Here is a 7,500-nt window from a genome sequence, read left to right as displayed (position 1 = left end):
TCTCATCACCGTCCATCCTACTTCTCCCTCCTCCCCTTCCCTCCCCTGACCCGCCCTCACCGATTTCCCTTTCCTCACTTTCCAACATTTCTTCTTTTTTTATGTCTGACGGACTTTTTCAAAATGATGATGTGATATAATAAGATAGTAGATATCTATTTTCAAATAATTTTCTTTTGAAAAATACTAAAAAAAATTTGCCTCGAGTGTGACATTAGCTTGAATCATTTTTACTCTTTTTTTAAATCTACCGCAGCAATTTTCCATTTTCTTCTTCTTTTCTTTCTTTTCTTTCTTTCTTTTTCCAGTTCGGAAAAAAAAAAGAAAAAAAATTTTTTTTTTTTTTTGTTTTGCGTTCAATTTACCATAGAAAATTTTATTTTTATATTTTTTTTTTTTTTGCAATTTTATATTCGTAGCAAAATAAAATCAAATCGCAAATTCGTAGCAAATTTAAAAAAAAAAAAAAGTAATAATAATAATAATAATAATAATAATAATAATAATTTTCTTTTTATTATAAAATTCGAGTCACTCAATATCTTGTTTATCTACACGAGAGATATCCTAATCTTAATACTAATAATAATAATAATAATAAAAGACAGACACTCATATAACTTTTACTTTAGGCAATTTTTATTATTATTATTATTATTATTATTATTATTATTATTATTATTATTATTATTATTATTATTATTATTATAACGAAACACCTGTAAAGCATAAAATATTTCAAATTTCACAAAAATTAATCAACATTCATGAACGTAAAGTTTTCTTTACAAGATTTAGGTTTTTGAATATGTAATTTTTAACGTGTGAAAAAAACCAACGGGGGTAAAAAAAAAGCAAAACCTCAACCTTTTTTTTTTTTGGTTGTTGGAAGGTTTCACCTACGAAACGTAACCTTTTTTGTTTAAAAAAAAAAAAAAAAAACCTTTTGCAAAAAAAAAGGAAAATAAATAAAATCAAATATTTTAAATAAAATACAAAAACTATAAAATATTTATTTTTTATTTTACTTTGGTCAATATTAGTTTTAGTTTTAGTGTGTATACATACATACATTAAAACGTTATTTATTATTATTATTATTATTTTTCAATAGGGAAATAGAAAATGCTACGCCCCCACGCACGCCCACTCACGCATTCAGGAAAGTATTTATTTATTTATATAAAAAAAAAAAATTTTTTTTTTTTTTTTTACATCGTTAAAGACGTTCGCATACGAAAACGTTTTCCAAAAAAAAAAAAAAAAAAAAAAATATTTCCTCGAGAAAATTTATTAATCTCCGACAGAAAAAAAACCGTTTTTTTTTCTGTTGGAAAAATCTATCGGAAAAAAATTTAAATAAAATTTTAACTTTTTGTCGTAAAAAAAAAAAAAAGAAAATTTAAGAAAAAATGATATGAAAGAAATATGGGTAATACGTCCTTTTTTTTTTTCTTAAAAAAAAAGGATCCTAATGTTTTCCCCTCGCTCTCTCGCCCCCCGCCTCCTCCTTTCGTCTTATATTTTAATAATGTATCTTTTCATTTTTTACTTTAAAGTATGGCGGAAAGGGGGGGGGCAGTCAGAAGAATGTTTTTCTTTTTTTTTTTTTTTTTTACTGTTTCAAAATATTGAAAAATAATCTTGAAAAAAAAAATAGATATATATAAATGTTCGAATTTTTGACTTGAATTTTCCTTCTTTTTTTTTTTTGCCGAAATTTATAAACACGAATTTCGAATAGAAAGAGAGAGAAAGAAGAAAATAAATAAATAAATCGAAAGAGAAAGACAGAGGGAGAAAGAGAGAGAGGAAAAAATAAATAAATAAAAAAATTGAAAAAAAAAATTCAATTTTTAAAAGATTCTCATCGAATGATTTTATATTTTTTTTTTTTTTTTTTTTTTTGACTAAAAACGTAATAAAATTAACTTGTAAATTTATATACGTGCACGCACGCACGCACGCACGTACTCACGCAAGCATGCACGTGTATATTCTTCTCTCCTTATACCACCGATTTCCCTATTGGAAAAAAAATATATATATATATTTATCAATATCGATTTCTCTCGAGAATTTAAATATATTAATAATAATAATAATAATAATAATAATAATAATAATAATAATAATAATAATAATAATAATAATGATAATAATAATAATAATAATATTAAAAACGAAATATGAAAATTCATAAAGTTTATTTATTATAACGAAACTTGAATTTATTTTCTATTTCTCTCTCCCTTTCTCTCTCTCCCTCCCTCCTTCTCTCATCTCTCATCTCGTTATCAACAACACCTTTTTATTAATTAAAATTATTATTATTATTATTATTATTAAGTAATTATTAATTAAAATTATATAAATTTACATAAATCAAAAAAAAAAAAAAAAAACTTTAAAACTCGTTTTAAATTTATCATTTATTATTATTATTATTATTATTAATAATAATTAATTATACGTTTTTTTTTACCCTATCTATTCATTCATCTTTTCTTTCATTTTAAATTTTCGGTCGTTAATAATTGTCCATCATCATTATCATCATCATCATCATCATCATCGCGATGACGAACAATGTCGGTAGAAAAAAAAAATGACAAAAAGTGAGTCTCCATTGTTTTATCGAGAATAATCGATTCGTGGTTTTAATTTAATGACGTGTGTTAATAATAAAATTACAATGTATGTGACGTCATAGTTTTTGTTTTTTGTGACGTAAAATATACATACAAAGAAAATGTCGTTTGCGTTTTTTTTTTTTTTTTGTTCATTTAAAAGAAAATCGGACATTCAAGAAGAAAAAACCTTTTTGTCTTTCTCTCTCTCTCTCTCTTTTTCTCTTTCTCTCTTTCTCTGTCTCTCTTGTTAGTAATTAATTAAATTTTCGTCAGAAAATAATTTAATATATTTAAAATAATATAAAAAAATTATTAGTGTTATTATAATGGGTGCTTTTTATTTCGGGGTCGAAAGGTTCTTTCTTTCTTTCTTTTTTGATAGAAAAACCTTTTTTCTATTTATTGGAACCTTTTAAATATCATCATCTTCATCGGGTTTTCTGCGGTTAATTTAATATATATATACAAAAGGAAAATTTTTTTTTTGGAAATGAATTTTCCTTGAAAAAGGGTCCACGATTGATTTTTTTTTTTTTTGTGATATTTTCGAGTTATTATATTTTTACATTTTCGTACCTTTTTCTTTACATTATCAATCCATCTATCTCTCTTTTTCTTTTAATTTTTTATTCATTTTAAAATTTCCCATTCCACCCCTCCCCCCTCTCTCAAAAAAAAAAAATTAAATTTTTTTTACTACCTTAATCTTTTCAATAAAAAAAGATTATCGGGTTGAATTCTTTTTTTTTTCATTTCATTTTTTACTCCTTTTCACCTTTTCTCTCTCTCTCTCTCTCTAATCTTTCCTTTTTTCTCTTTTTCTCGACAAAAAAATAAATAAATAAATAAAAAGAAAAGTAAAGTAAAAAAAAGAAGAAGAAGAAAAAAATTTGTTTAACCTTTTATTTACGTTTAAAAAAAAAAAAATAATAGAAATGAGAGTTACCAACTTTGAAAAAAAAAAAAGTTTTCTATAACTTAAATATTTGATAAATTAAAGGTCATACCTTTCAATAATGACGTCATTAATAATTTCTTTACAAAGAAAAGAAAAAAAAAAAGGAAACATTTGACAAAAAAAAAGAAAAGAGCAAAAGGTTAAAGTGTATATAGAATAAGAATTGAAATCTTAAGTGTTCAAAAATGAGAAAGTTTTTTTTTTTTTTTTTTTGGAGCGGTGGGGGGAAGAGAAAAAGGAGAAAAAAAAAGGTTGTCGTGAATTTTCCTAAATAAAAAAAAAAATTCACGTTACCTAGCCAAATATTAATTTAGGGAGGAAGAAGAAAATGTAATTAAAATGGCGAATCCCAAGATAAATGCATCAAGTTTTCTCATTTCTAATTTCTTAATATACCTTTTCTTTGACCCCTTCCCTCTCCCTCTCCCTTCCACATACATCTATCTAACAGTTTTTCTTCTTTTTTTTATACCCTTTTACCTTTGCCACACCCCCGTCACCGTCACCACCGCCTCTCTTCCCCAAAAAACAAACAATTAAATTTTGATTTTTAAGCCTTGGGTCTCATAATTGTAATTAAGACTCCAGGGTAGAATTAAAAACACGTTTTAATTTCTTCATAACGATTAATTTGATGACGTCATAATATGCTTTTACTCGAAAGTCAATTTCATTTTAATTTTCTACCTTACGTCACATATACTCCACTCCACTCGCAAAAAAATTAATATTTATTTAATATATAAATAAATAAATAAACAAACATAAATAATTACGTGAGTCCGGGTGGTGTTAAACGACGACGAATCGTAGGGACGCCATATTTGTTTCCGCGTGTGTGTGTGTGTGTGTGTGTGTTTGTTGTTTTTTCACATTGAAAATACTCGGAAATTTTTCCTTACTCTCTATTATCCAAATTGACTCATGAATAATTCGGTAAATTACGAATCGGAGAGGAAAAGAATACAAAGTAGAATGTCGACATGATTTTCGATTAGATGAGACGTCCAAAATAAAATTTATTTTATTCGGGTTGGAAAACGTTATAAATTACATTATAAAAAACTTTTGGTCATCACCTCACCACCCCCCAATTATTTTAATGAATCAAAAACCGACAAATAAAAAAAAAAAAAATCAAATTAAACTGTCATTTTTAACGAAAAAACTGAAATTTTTCTTTTTTATACTTTACAAATCATTATTTCAAAAAAAAACGTGAAAAGTGAATTTTTTAACGGCTTTCGAACACTGAAAAAAAAAAAAAAAACAATCCAAAAAATGCAAGCGTGATTCGCGAAATAAATTTTTCAAAACTGCGACTGAAAAAAAAAATAACGGTTTTTCGAAACGGAACGTTAAAAAGACCTCATCTCACGTAAGATTATTATCATTCTCTCCGGTCATTTTAATTAAAAATAAAAATTTTCCTTTTTTCAATTCGTACAACAATCGACCTTGAAATGAGTAAAAATCATCGGTGCCAACTTAAATTAATAAAAAAAAAAAAAAAATATGTCGGCGTGTAATTTAAGAAAAGGGTTTAAAAAAAAAAAAAAAAAAAAGGAAAATGATTAAGCATTTTTTAATCTTTCCGACGCAAAAATGAAAAACGAAAGCAGTAAATATAAAATAAAATAAAAAAAAAGAATTTAATTTCTTTTTTTCGAATTTTCTTCTTTTTCACTTAACTTTTAAATGGAGTGAGTAAAAAAAAAAAAATTTTTTTTAATGTCTAAGATTACGTTTCATTTTTTTTTCTCTTCTTCTGCTTCCTCTTCCTACATTTTTTTTTTTTTCAATTTCAATTTGACGTAATTACAGTCATTCAAATTAAAATTATTTTCCTTAAAAAAAAATTAATTTATTTACTTCGTCATGACGTCATCATAAAATGTTCAGAAATATTTTTTTTTTATCGATTCACAATGAAAAAATTAAAAAAAAAAAAATGATTTTAAAAAGATTTATAAATTATTATCATCATCATCATCATCATAATCAATAATAATAATGTTTATAATAATAAACGCACGGGATTTACCTGGTTTGAAATTGCAATTAGCAAAACAACAACCGCAAAAAAAAAATTTTTTTTTTTTTTTTAATTTAAATAAATGTAAATTAAATTATAATAAATTTTTTTTTTTTTTTGAAAATCACAATTCGGAACGAAATTATTGCTACGGAGAACAAAGGCAAAAAAAAAAAAATTTTTTTTTTTTTTTTACAGCAAATCTTAATTATAGCAATGAAAAAAACATTTTTTTATAAAATTTCCCTCGCCAAAAAAAAAAATAATTCACGCATCGTTAATTAATTAAATTTTTCTTTTTTTTTTTAAATTAACCGTAGCAAATTTTTTTTACATCGACTGCAACAAAAAGGAAAAAAATTTTATTTTTGATAATAATAATAATAGTTATATTTTTTTATCAAAAAAAAAAGAAAATTCAAAATTTTCCCGTAGCAAAACCAAAAAAAAAAAAAAATTATAAATTTTCCCGTAGCAAAACCAAAAAAAAAAAATATATATATATCAATTCTTGGAATATTTTATTTATATCCATTTGAAAATTTGCTATAGTTAAAAAAACCTTTTTTTTTGTAAATAAAGTTAAAAAAAAAAAATAAATTTAAATGTAACTTTAACGAAAAAGTTATGAAAAAAATAAAAACTATTTTATTATTATTATTATTTTATTTTATTTTATTTTTTTTTTTTAAATAAGTTTTATAACATCAATCTTTTTATTTCTGACAGCAAATAAAGTCATTTTAAACATTTAAATTTTGCTTTATCATCGTGATTAACTTTCTTTCTTTCTTTCTTTATTTCTTTTTTTTTTATTTTTTATTAAATAATACGACGTAAAAATGTTTATTTAATTCTAGTTTTCGATAAAGTTACGTACTTCTTTAATGTTTCCTCTCAGCCCCCCTTCCTTCGTCCGCTTCTCCCGAACCCTCCACTACCATCCCCTCCCCTCCACGATATCTTTAACCTATAAAGAATTTTCTTTTTAAAAAAAACCGATCGAAAAAGGTAAACGACTTTAAAACGTTTATTATCATTATTATTATTACTATTCATTCGTAAGTAAAACGTGTAACTAGAAAAAAAAATAAAATAAATCTTTAATGTTTGCTACAATTTTCCATTTAAAAATTTTTTAACGTTAACAACAACATTTGGTTTTTATTATTAACAAAAAAAAAAAAAAAACTTATTGCGCTAAATAAGAAAAACTAATTTTCTTTTTTTTTTTTTGCTGTAAATAAAATTCCATTTGGTGAACCTTATCGACCTTTTTTTTTAAATGTTTTTAAGTTTAAAGGTATACAAATATTAAACGACGGGTAGAGGGAGGGGAAGGGGAGAAAGACGGGGGAGGGAAAAAAGGGAGGAGGAAATATATTGTTATATTCGGTTCGTTCTTTATTTTTGTAAGTAATGAACAAGCACTTAAAACTATCACAAAACTAATATTAATAAACAAGAACTTATTACAGCTAGACTAAAAATCAAATGAACCGACGCCAAGCTGTGTAGCTTGCCTATATTACTTTGGTTTTTCGTCAGTCAACTGTTTCGAACGAGCAACAATGGGAACTAGCAAACACTTGCAAATAAAATAAAAGAAGGAGTCTTTAGAAGCTTCGCTTCTAAAGAAGAACAGTTCGAGTTCGTCGCCAGTCTTTTGTTTATAAAAATTTGAAAATGTGAATATTGAGTACGGGATCATAACACCTCCCCCCTTAAGACGGAAAACAATTATTTTGAAAAAAGAATTTGTTTTCTCCTCTTGTTCGGATTTGACAGTTTCCTATGTCGGGTTCTGAATGGTTCCGTCCAGGTTGAGACTCCTTGAGTAGTAGTAGGTGCTATGTCTTCTGTATGGTAGACTG

This window comes from Pediculus humanus, genomic scaffold (genome assembly GCF_000006295.1).
Source record: "Pediculus humanus corporis 1103172107536 genomic scaffold, whole genome shotgun sequence".
In the NCBI taxonomy this organism is placed as follows: domain Eukaryota; kingdom Metazoa; phylum Arthropoda; class Insecta; order Psocodea; family Pediculidae; genus Pediculus; species Pediculus humanus.
The sequence above is the reverse complement of the archived record's forward strand: the minus strand, read 5'-3'. Positions refer to the sequence as shown.